Here is a 12,240-nt window from a genome sequence, read left to right on the forward strand (position 1 = left end):
AAAGAAATAAGCTGCTTACGCAGGTGAAATTTGATAAGAGACAGTGGAAATAAATGGCAGCTCGATATTTGAGGAGTTTCTGTGCGCTGTTCCGCTTGCATCTACTAGCCCACAGGTGCCCTACAAGCTAAAGATATTTCAGCTGACTTGTTTTTTCATGCCACCCTCACACGTTTCTAAAAGCATCCCTGCCGCTCACATGCCAGCAGGTGCTGACTTGCTTGCACACAGCCCTCGCAGTGACTGTGCCGCACACACGCAGCGCAGGTGAGCCCCGCGTTGCCGCCGTGGGTGCGGAGCCATCGCCCCACCCGCGCGGTCGCGGTCACGTTCTCCTCAGCGAAACCCCCGCACGGCCGCTTCCAGAGGGAGCCTGCGCTCCCTCTCCTCCGCCCCTCTGAGCTCAGCAGTCGGGAACATGGAGGAAAACGTGTGGCCACGCAAGCTCGGGATGAGCAAACAGCCAGCCCACGCTCTGTCCGGCAGCGCTGGTGCCAGGTTACGTGGGGACGTGGCAGTGGAGCCCACATACCGCTGCTGGGCTGCGAGCACTTCAGAGCCGACTGACTCGACTCAGGAGACCGAAATATAAACAGTACTTTTCTGGGAGGAGCGGCTCGCATCCAAATACTCCCCCATCTTAGTCACAGGTTGAAATAAATAAATAAACAGAGGCCTCCTAATCTCGCAGCTGGCCTGCTCGCAGCCATGTGACTGGCACCAGCCTGCACCCTGAGGTGAAATACAGGCCCCAAAGCCGGCTTCTGGCTTCGGGCACCCCGATGGCACAGGCGGGACGCGAGGCAGCCCCTAACGGGGCAGGCGTAAGGGAACACCCACCTGGCAGAAAGCAGAGCCCAGCTGCACGCCACCTGCTCCATCGCACTGACATCAGGGAAATACTGAGGGGGGCCAGGACGCATTTAACCTAGAAATCCTCCTGTGACCACGTGGACCTGAGGTGAAGCAGAGCAGACCCAGGGCTGCTCTCCATCCCGCGCAGAGCAAGGGAAGCAGGAGCCAGCGGGGGACCAGGAGGATGGAGGCGATGGCTGCCTCCTTCCTCATCCCTCAGTGAGTGCCAGGAGCCAGGAGGGAGCCATGGGGCATCAGTCCAGACTTGCTCTGCTTCTTGTCCTCCTTCCTGCAGCATCTGCAGGACAGAAAGCTAAGCGGACCTTGGATCAGCACAACACAGCACTCACCGTGCTGCCTCGTGAGCTGCGAGTCTGGCCCAAGCTCCCGTGTGTGCCTGAAAGACAATCCCGGCATCAGATGTATTCCTCCTCTTAATCCAAGCTAGAAATGGCTCCTCAGCCTCCAAGCTCACTAGGCTACATTAAAACATCTAAGTATAACCAGGAATGCAGCTGGAGGAAAACTTCAGGACATTTAAGCATAGGGTGAGCAACCACGAACATATATTTTTATAAGAGCTATCCCAATGGGCTCCGAGAGCTAAGTACAGTATATCTGCCTGTTGCTAATTATATTTACTGTGGGTTTTTTTCATGCTGAAGATGAGTCAGAAAAAGAAAAAAGTCCTTTATTGTTGTGGAAGCAGAAGGATGTCTCCTGAGGGTGTATGTAATGCACTACTGTCACGGCATGACAATGGAAAAACTGACTGCTGAGCCAACCAAACCCCCATAAATACCTAATGATATCTCTTCTGGCCCAGATTTCCTGCAAGTCGGTGCCTGAACTGCATACAGAATGACAATCAATATGAAAGGATCTCTCTGCTCAACAGAGACAGAATTTAAGAGCCCAGCTGAGCATTATATTCCCGTTCATACAAAGAGATCCTTTCAGAAGTCTGTCACAATAACCTAAAGGTGGTGATCCAGCAAAAACACTACCAGGCCTCTCCTCACCCTCTCCTCACCGCCTCCCACCATTAACACGGAGAACTGGCTTCAGCGAGCAGGCATCATTATTAATTACAGCATTGTTATGCAAACAAAGCGTGCCTAGAGATGCATCAGGTCTGCATTCACATGAGACAAGAGCAAAATCTTCTTCCTTTTTCTTCCTCTTCTTCTGGCGTGGGTAACTCCGCCGCCTCCTTTAATCGGCTTGGAAGGCGGCCGTGCCAAGCACCTGACCCAGTTATAGGTATGTGCACAGGGACAGCGAGCCCATTGTGAGAAAACCCGGCCTTAGCACATTTCTCTGGCCGCCTGCCAGCCTCAGCACGTTGGGCAAGTGACTCTGCCCGGCCACCGCGGTTACATCAGTCACCACCACCTCCCTGGATGTCATGGCACAGGAAGCGGCTGCCAGGAGAGAGCGAGGCAGCCACTGGGGTTTTGAAACTGGCTTTCCAAAAAAACATTACAACACCCTTGCTGATTTCCAGTGGGTTTGTTCAGTTCCTCCCTTCCCGTGAAGACCACACGGATGTTGAAAGGGCATTTTGCCCTGCCATCAAAAGGCGGGCTTCTGGGGCCGCTTCCCAGCTTACAGCCAGGGCCAGAACCAAACTCACAGGCTGCTATTTAGGGGAAAGAAACACAGATACACTTTTATTCTATTGCAGAGGGCGAGTCTCCGTGCTGCTCCTTCCCAGCACAGGGAGGCAGGGCTGGAAGGCTCCTTCCCAGCGACTGCAAAGGCCCTGCTGGCCTCGGGCAGCTCAGGCCGGTGCTCCCTGCCTTCCCGAGGCACCGCGTCCCAGGGGTGCAGGCTGGGACTGACAGCACCAGGGATGCACGCGCTGCCTCGGACAAGGCTGGCTGGAGCAGCGCTGCTGGCAGCGCCCACAGCCAAATTCCACCCTCGGCTATCGCCCAAATGTAAATTTAGAGCAACTCCCCTCCACAGCGATGACCCGGGACTTGTCCCGTGGGAGGGAGCAGAGCAAAATTTGGACAAAGAGACGGTGCTTTAGGACAACCATTTGGGGCTCGGGTGTGAGCACAATCACCTTATAAGAGAGCAAAATTGGCAAATGAAAATATTGCTCCTGGCACGCGAGTACTTCCATATTGATTCAACACTTAAAAATGCACTGAAGTGCGGATGCCCTTTCTTCAAACCCTCCAGCAAATTCACTTTCTCTCTTGGCACTCTCTTCTCTCTCCTCACTCCTCAGCTAGTTTACCCTGATGGCAACAGCTCCTACCTACATCAGCTTCTCAACTGCTGGGCCCTGCTGGTCTCTGTGCTGCCTCCTCTCGTTCCCTCTTCGGCTTCACCTCCTAGTTAAAGTGCTTCTAGTGGAGGAGCTGAAACTTCTCCCCTTCCAGAACAACTGCTCTGCAACACGACACACCACAGGCCTGATTATCCTAGCAAAAGCAGGGAGAAATCCTTGCTGAGGTCTTGGTCTGGGAGGGGACACATTGTCATGCCTCATGCTGCTCACCTGCCCCTGGCCCTGCCTGCCCCGGGACCAGAGGCAGGACTGCAAGCTGGCCAAGTCAGGGTAGCTGTTCTCAAGTCAGAGGCTCTGCAACGAGTATTTGGCTTCAACATATCATATGACTTTGTTCTTCGAGTTACATTTTAACTGAGAAAGTTTAACAAGTATGACTTATGGGCTTCTAAAATTGGCAGCAGAAAAATGAGCTGAGGAAGTCATGGAAAAAAACCACAAGCAAAGCCATTCCATGTTATGCACAATTTCTGGGCTCTTTTTCCAATCTTCTGTTTTTTTGGACGGTGGAAAATATTTTCCAGCTACACAGGCCTGGCCTCACTGAGTACGTATTTATGCCAAGTTTATAAAAAGCAGCTGCAGACAGGGTTGAATGAAAGGATTACACTGCTGTCTGTCTTCCAGAAGGTGCTTCAGTTCACACCCTGTCCCACAGAGTGAGGCTCGTTTCTCAAATCTCCATGAATTTACGTAAAGAGGGACAAAACTTGAGCCTTGCAATACAAACAAGTATGGCTGTGCATGTGAAAGGCCATGGGTGTATGCGTACCTACCTAGCTAGCAGTGGTTCCTAGCTGCTGCTGATTTGGGCTTTCAGTGCTGGAAGTTCACCACTGCTCCTCAGACCTCTCTGCACCCTGCAGCCCAGCCCATCTTCCAGCAATAGGGAGAGGGCTTCCAGGCTCAGGACCCTGGTTTCAGCGTACAGCTGCCGCCTGCTTCACGTATACCTGCTCACAAGCTGCTCCCACTCAAATTCAGGCTTCACCAACCTCACGTACAGCGAGGCTGCCAGGTTCTGAGTCCAAGAGGGATCGCTGTAATGATGCAGCCTGACCTCCTCCACAGTGCACTGCCACAGAATTTCAATCTGGAGCCTGCACAGCAGAGGCATAACCTTAATTTTCAGCCGTGTCTTGTCAGAGCCTTGGCCTGATACACCAGTCAGCAGAGGAGAGTTACAAATAATTCTTCACTCTCCTAAGCAGAATAGCTCCAGGGGAGGAGGGGGGGCTGCAGGGAGGACACAAACGGAAAGTAAATGGATATAAAAAAGGTAAGGTAGGTGGTAAACTGCAGATCATATATTACAGATCTGTACCCTGCTGTTTTTGCAGTCGAGTATCTTAGAATAACAGTACTGAGAACGACAGTGTTACATCAGGAATATCGGTCAAGACAATATTTCCTGGCAATTGTTTGAGAAATGCTTTTCTCACAGCTAATTGCTCCCAAGAGGCTGTGTTTTCTCTGTTTTTAGAAGGCGAGCGATTAAGAAAGAAGGTTTTTAAACCTCTGCACCCTGCTGTGGGACAAAGAACTGGGGGGGGGGGGGAAAAAAGGCAAAAAGAAAGAAAAGAAAGAAAAGAAAGAGGCACAACAGCTGTAATGTTCTATGAAATGATTTTGTTCTGTTCTCTTGCCGGGGTGGTGGGTGCAATCATCAGTTTGGCAGAGATAAATACAGAAAAAGCAAGAATTTTACAGGGACAGGGAGTCCCAGCTCCGAGAGTACCACATTGCCATCTAGCGGCACAGCCCCTGGCAAGCCCCAATACCTGGGGCTCTGAGAGCTCCCAACCTCACCTCCCTGTGCCTGTGCACGCAGCAGGCACCTCCGTGAAAATGGGGCCGAGTTTCCTTCCAGCGTTTTACAACCGAGCTCGACAACTGCAAAACCACTTGGTCTGTAACCGGTAGGTGTAGGGAGGCAAGGCGAAAAGGGGAAAATGCCCCCAAAAGGAAGTTTAAGAGCAACTTGGCTTTGCTGTGAAAAGCTGGTGTTTACACCGAGGCCTGCAAATCGATGTCGCCCATTGCTGCCACACACAGAGCTACAGCAGCCTTGTCATGTGCTCTGTTGTATGGACAGATGTCTGCAGCAAGACAAGGGCTTGTCCCAAGGTGATGGGCACGAATCTAGAGCTGATGCCCTTATACCCAACCGCATCAGACCAAATACCTCCGCACCGCGTGCTCTGACGCTAGCTCTCCAGTAAGTACCTCACTGCTGACACATTTCCCTTTTATTCTGAACAAAACACAAATGTTAGCCTTTCAACACTGAAAAAAAAGAAAAGCCAAAATACCAAGTCCCCCAAATAGCAAAAGAAAGGCACTTTACTTTTGGAAGACACCCAGCAAAGGACAGCAAATTGATTATTTTGTATGACCTTCAGGTGGCAAGTTGAGAAGAGAAAGCAGCTTGGTCCATGTGAATTCTGATGTTCACTGAGAGATGTGATGCTGGAAAGTTCTGGCCACAGCAGAACCCTGCTTATCTGGGAAACAAAACCAGTCCTAGCGCCTGAACTCTACCAGGAGAGACTGTCATTTTGGGGGGCAATGGAAGAAGCCTTGCACCAGGAATCCAAGACCGCCCACAGACCTCTGCCTTTTGGCGACATGCGTTCTGCTCTTGCACTTCCCACTGGAAATACATGACCACTATCACACCTTAAATGGGATGAAAGGTGATTAGCAGGAGATTGCGTTTGGCCCTGGTGTGAAGAATGGTATGTCTAGCTAATCATTAGCTCCATGCCTTTGGTCCCTGGATCCTGTGAGGCTTCCTAGGAGCACAGCTGTTCTGTTTATGCCCTAAATAGCCATATTAATGAAGGTGATATTCTGTGATAGTAGCAAAAATAACTTTCTTTGCCAAGAAAGGAAAATGCAGTTAAGTTCCCCAAAACAAATCTAATGCATGCTGCTCCAGTAAATCAGTCTTACAGCAGCCCTTCCTCAAAAGCCCCGAGGGAGAACCTATAGGAATACTTTGATGACTACGGATGCTACAGTGACCCATGAATGCTTTGTAGAGTATTTACAAAGTCCCTGCTGAATCGATCAACAGCAAAGCTTGTGTTGTCACCCCCTGTGATAAGCATGCAAGATCTGGAACATAACCAGAAGTTGGGGAGGCAGAATTTGAACAGTGAATTTTAGAAAAGGAGAGGTCATGAAGGAACCTGAGCCTGAACCACTGCTGGTTGTGAGACTGCAATCCATTTTCTAAAAACTTTTATTTAAAATCAGGGAGACACCTGCTTTTATCGAAAACGTGCTGCCCAAGGCAGGAGACGTTGACTAGGAAAAGATCTACAGCATGATGACAGATACTATCAGGTCTGCTGGAAGCTTCTGAGGGCAGCCCATCATTCTCTTCCCTGAGACTTGTCAGTCTTGTAACAAACACCATCCTGGAAACAACAAAAATGAAGGCAGGGATTCCACACAGAAGTTGTTTTCTCTGCTTCACATTTTACGACAAAAAGAATGGGAAGAATACTGCCCTAGTATCAATAAATTCCATCCTGGGGCCTCTGTGTGCTCTAGAAAACCAATTTAAATTATCAGCACTTACTTCCTTAGTTGCTCAGAGAAGCCAAGGAACTGAAGTGCTTCGTCCAAGCTCTCACTAAGAATCAGACAGCCCGCTGGTTCGTGAAGGTAGCAGGTCACACCAGCCTGGTATCTGACCTGCCCATAGCACACAGCCAGCTCCCTTCAGGCATATACTTCTGTCCTTCCCAGGTGCCACCTCAAAAGCAGAAAAAGGAGGATACAGCCATCCTGGTCAACAGATGACATCTGCTCCAACCACGAGGCCTCTGAGTGTCAGAAGTTTTAAGGCAGCCGCATTATTTTTAAGGATGGGTCAACTGGCCAAGACTGGGCTACAACATTCTCACAGTAAGTACCTCTCCAGTTTTCAAACTTTTCATCAGGTCCTCACGCAGTTTCAGTCTGTGATCCAACATGTAAGACAGATGTTGGCTCACTGCATTGCTTTCCGATCTGTTTGCTTTATTTATGTTTGCTTAATACCTATGTCCTGGCTTTCCTTTTTGCATGATGGGGTCACCAAACTTAAGGCACTGCGGCATAGTCTGATTAGTAACTTTTGACAACACGGTCACAGTTCCTTTTGAAGTTGCTACCAAACAGCAAGCCAAATTTTTTGAAAGATTGCTGCTTACATTTGCAGTGCAGAATCTGCTTACGAATTGCAGGAATGCCAGCAGAATAATTAACCCAGTGCTGACAGTTGGTGTTACTTTATTGCAGTTTGAGGGGGGTTGTGCTTCAGATCTTTTCAGCCATAAAGAGTGTCTCATACTTTGGTGTTTCAGTAGGTTTCATTATTTACGACCAGGTCTCCAGTTGGCTGGGCTCTGATTTTTCCTACTTTTACTCAAGCAGTCTAAAAATAACGTGATGTAGAAAAGGAGCAAGTTTTAGAGCTTTATACATAATTCAGGCCAACAAAACACGCCCCCCCCCCCAGTAACTAACAAACCAATCAGACTATCCTAAACCTTACCTTATCCCTCCATGTGTCACTGTCCCAAAGTCCTGATCTTGATTGCTTAGGCTTCCATGAGGAAGGGACCGTGCAGGGTAAGTTACAGGATCAGGACGGCAGACTGCGAGCTTGCAGAAGCACAGACTTCATCTTGGCAGATTCTTCAGAGTGCCACACACATCTCTGCCGACACAGAAGTAATAATAATATTTTCATGCTAAGAATTCTGCCAGTGCTAACGGCCAGTAGATGACATCCCTAGAGGGAAGTTAAAAAGGACCCTTGGTCTCGTCAGACAACTTCCAACATAAGCCAAGGGGGCTGATGTTAAAGCTCAGGACTGTAGATGGAGAGATAAAAGCACATGGAACGTAAAACAAATAGCAACCCCTCACGGTTACGCAAATTCAGCCGAGTGTCACAGCAACCACCCATACTGGAGGAACTTGATAAACACGGGGGCTGCAACCTGGGGACAGACAGGGCTTCTCTTCTTCATATATGCGAAAGCTTCCACGTCCTTAGCTCTAGGAGCTGGGAGTCTTCCCTGTGGTAACTTACAGGACCGGGCGGTGACATAACGTCAGGTCAACGCGTGGCGAAAGTAAATTTCCATCAAAACCAAACACCGTTCCCACCGGCAACGAGACACTGCTGTGAATCGATCAGGCATGTACTACCAGTTAGAAACACCACAGGAGACTTTCTCAAAGAACGTGCTTGCTCAGGAATCCCTTTTCTCCATTTCTCCGTTTAATTAGTCATTGCATTATAATTAACAAATCCATGCAATAATCATTGTCATTTTAATCATCACAGCAGAAAGTACATTACTTCTAATTAAACAATATTAAATACAACAAAAGATGCTAACCAGGTTGTTTTAGAGCTCCAGGAAATGCTCTTTTACATACGTGCCAGAACAGGCAAAGTTTAGTTTGTTACAGCAAATTTCTGTATCTTCCAGGCTATCTTACAGGGTGTAACACATCCAGATTGACCTAGGGAAGGAGGAGAAGCCTGGTGTGCAGAGACAATATCTTTTATTGAACAGCTCTATTTCTGTAGGTATTCGCTACGTTTTAAGCAGACTCCTAAGTATTTTTAATAACCAGTTAAATGCCCAGAAATATGTTGACTGACAACTACAGAGGCTAAAAACTTCCATTTACATGTACAGCACCAACATACACTTTCCCCTGCAAACACACCCCAAGAAGCACAGAGAAACCACTTCTGAAGTGCGGGAATAGTTAAGATTTGGTCACAAGCCAAGGTGCCACCATGCCTCCTCAGCATCAGAGGCCCCACCAGCTCACTTCGTGTCAGCTAAGTGGTTGCCAAAGCACAAGGAGATTTTGCTATCTTGGGCTGAATTTCAACCAGCCACAAAGCTGCATCCTATTACCAACTTAGAACATCTCACCCCTTTTTTATATTTTTTGGGGGGTGGGAATATCCCCTCTCTCACAACCCACCTCAGACAGTGCGACTCCAGGCTTCAGCTGGAGAATTCCCCTACTGCAGGTAACAGGAGCTCTCCTTTCACTCCTTTTTCAAAGCTCCTCCAGAAAAATTACATCTGTGCAGGGGGAACTCATCTCTGACATGCCAGGGAAGCAGATGCAGTTGCGTGTTGCAGAGTTCAAGCTGCGCAATGTAGCTGGTTTATCTATATACTTGGTTATAGGCTTGGGTTGAGGCATGGAAGGGAAACCTTTCTCATCATGTAACCACAACAAACAAAACACACAGGATTTAAAGTGCCAAAATTAGGTACTGGTACAACCATTTGCCACTGCTGCCCCAGTGACCCCATCTCATACACCATACCAAATTTGTCTGGACAAAATGCTGCATTGCATCACCCCATGAGACGCGAAGATTCTTAAAATCAGGATTTTGCAGGACGAGCTTGCACAGACAACGTGCAAAACTGCCCTCTGCTGTTTAGATTCAGACCTGCTCCAATAAACGATAGCGTGAGCAAATTAGGTTTTCATAGTCACAAGGGTCGAAGTTGTGAAAAGATGCAGAACTAGCTGGCAGAAGCTGCTTTCTGCCTTCATGCAGAGTAGAAATGTCATGCTTGAAAGCCACTCAAACTGCCTCGCAGCACGGACCATCCAGGCGGATTTACAGGCTGCAACACTGCCCTATTCAGCAACCAGCAGCGCGGGCGAGCACTAATGGACACCCCCTCATCCCAAAGGTAAGGAATCATGAACATCCTCAGGGCGCAAGGGAAATGCTGGTAATTGTCAGCGCGGGCTGCAGGACACGCATTTATTAACCCATGAAATGAAGGCCTGACCTTTACAGAACAGGACCTGGAAGGACACCTGTGGAGTCCAAAGCTTAGAGCTCACAGGCCTCGTGATTATCAGGTTACAGCAGTGATCAGAAAACAGAGTAGTAACCTTACTGAAAGATAGACAGAAAATAATCTGTAAAGTTAGCACCTGTATGTCCCTATTGCAGGGAAAGAAGGGAAAACCCTGACTTTTTTCTTTTAAGCACAAATGGAAAGCTCTGTACTTTGAAAAAATTGCCCAGTGTCAAGTCTGCTGGATGGTTGGGTACAGAAACAGGGCTCAAGGGCCAGCTGCTCTCTGTGGCTTCACGCACACATTCACACAGTACATGGCGATTCCTGCCCTCTGAGAACAGCTTCAGATACCCACATCTTCTCTGGGAAGCTCTGCTTGGGTACAACTGCGAAAAGCAAGTAGTTACCTCCACCAGAAACTCCATTTCTGGAGTGGCTGTGATGAAAGCTACTCCAGTCTTTATGAACTAAACTCAGGTTTCAGATCTTTGCAAGACACTCTTTGGGGTAGATTTGACTGCTGTGCAGGCAGGCTGTTCTTTTGGTCACTGCCCAAATGAGACCATAACCTATACTGGACAGAGTAAACACACACATTGAAAAAACAAAGATTTCGTTACAACAGAAGCCTTGAAGAAATGATTTCCTTCACATCAACCCTTTTCATATTTGTATATGTTTAAAAACTCAGAAGCTTGGGTGTACAGTATGACATGCCTTTGAAATACTCACTAAAAGCACTTAGTGACCACTTCAAAGATTCCCTTGAAGTTTCACTCATATTAATTTTAACACAATGGTCACGCAGGGCCAGTGTCGAGCCTAAGGGACTTTAAACACACCATCAACAGATGTACAAATAGAATTTTAGAAAGATTCTTCTGCGTGCATAAATAGCTTGAGCTTTGATGATGACTGGCTGGCTGGCTGCCTCCTACACAGCAGGGCTGGGACTTCTCCGTTTTTCAAGTTAAGGGCAACAATAATATTCTGTCATTCCCCAGGGTAAGGAAATTAGTGCCAGATGATTCAGTGTGTGCCTGATCACTCTGGTTTTGGACTCGATCCCATTATCTAAAAAACTTAATGGTGAGACATCAAACAAAGGTAGTCCTGCATGATCATAAAACTAGCTGGTTTTTTGTTGCTTTTGTTTTTTTTTTTGGCTATAAAAGCTGCCTGAGAAGCTCATAACTGATGACAGGAGACTTCCAACATAAAACTAACAGACCTCTGATCTCCTTTATGAGGAATCCTCTAAGGGGAGAGGCACAGAATGGAGGATGGCTCTTCTCTGGGACAAAGAATTGTAGCTTTACCTGCAGTGAAGATTACAGATATTAGCACCAGGAACTCTGAGCTCACCAGCAGCAAATCCTGCAACAGTTCACGTCCACATTTTTTAATTTGCACAGGCAAAAAGAAAGAGTCTTATTATGCACAGCTAAATGCAACAGCATTGCTATCAGTGATGCAGCAACACCCATCAGTACCACTGCACCTCCAACGACCGGCTCCTTCTCTTATGCCTGCAACCAGTCCTAAGTTACAGCCTCCTCCATCTGCGGGCTGTGCATGCCAGCGACACCAGTGGCAGCCCGTCATTGCTGGAGAAACAGCAAACTCCCATTCTAGACAGTATCTTCAAGTCTTCACAGTTTGTAAAGTTTTAGCTCAACAGATTTTGGAAAAAAAAAATATATATGTATGTTAAGCCTTCTTAAAAGGATTCAACATTCCCACCCTACTAGACAAGGCACTCAAATCAGGTGTCAGAGCTTCTATTAGCTTACTAAGCAAGTGCTTTTGGATTATAAGGTTTGTGACTGGATCTGTACTTCTTAAGGCTTCATTTAAATCTATGTTACCTACAATATCTAACCTTCCAGGATCAAGAAAACTAAAAAGGTTTAGAGTAACATGGGTGTCTAAAACAATTATTAAAGCGATGAACATTTGCAAACACAAAAGTCTTCCATCAAAATCAAAGAACTGACACACAGATTTGCTAAAACACACTTAGCTCAGGAAAGCACTGCTGTAAGCTAAACTGTGAATTCAAACTGGCAACGTTATACCAGAGTGTAGAAAGCTATTCAGGTTTGAAGGAAGGGTATCTTACACTGTTTGGGTTTTAAGGCAGCTTGATTTACCTTGAGGTTAAAAGGCGAACCAAAAAGATATTACACTGAAATGACCACTACCAGCAAGGACAGCAGG

General features: G+C 47.5%; 1 protein-coding gene across 10 annotated transcripts in view; it reads right to left on the reverse strand.

Annotated features, from left to right (window-relative positions):
- TOMM20 (translocase of outer mitochondrial membrane 20) overlaps positions 1-12,240 on the reverse strand; it is a 46,457-nt gene that overhangs the window by 25,384 nt on the left and 8,833 nt on the right. For 4 of the 10 annotated variants that reach the window (XR_011094625.1, XR_011094622.1, XR_011094620.1 and 1 more), the window contains 2 exons: positions 7,710-7,874; positions 6,750-6,926 (listed from right to left, as the gene is read on the reverse strand). The gene's annotated coding sequence lies outside the window, so the exon portion shown is untranslated. Of the gene's footprint in view, positions 1-6,389; positions 6,586-6,749; positions 7,590-7,709; positions 7,875-12,240 lie in introns of those variants that run through there. The other 6 variants (XR_011094626.1, XR_011094624.1, XR_011094623.1 and 3 more) reach the window with 4 other exon arrangements.

This window comes from Anas acuta, chromosome 3 (genome assembly GCF_963932015.1).
Source record: "Anas acuta chromosome 3, bAnaAcu1.1, whole genome shotgun sequence".
NCBI lineage: Eukaryota > Metazoa > Chordata > Aves > Anseriformes > Anatidae > Anas > Anas acuta.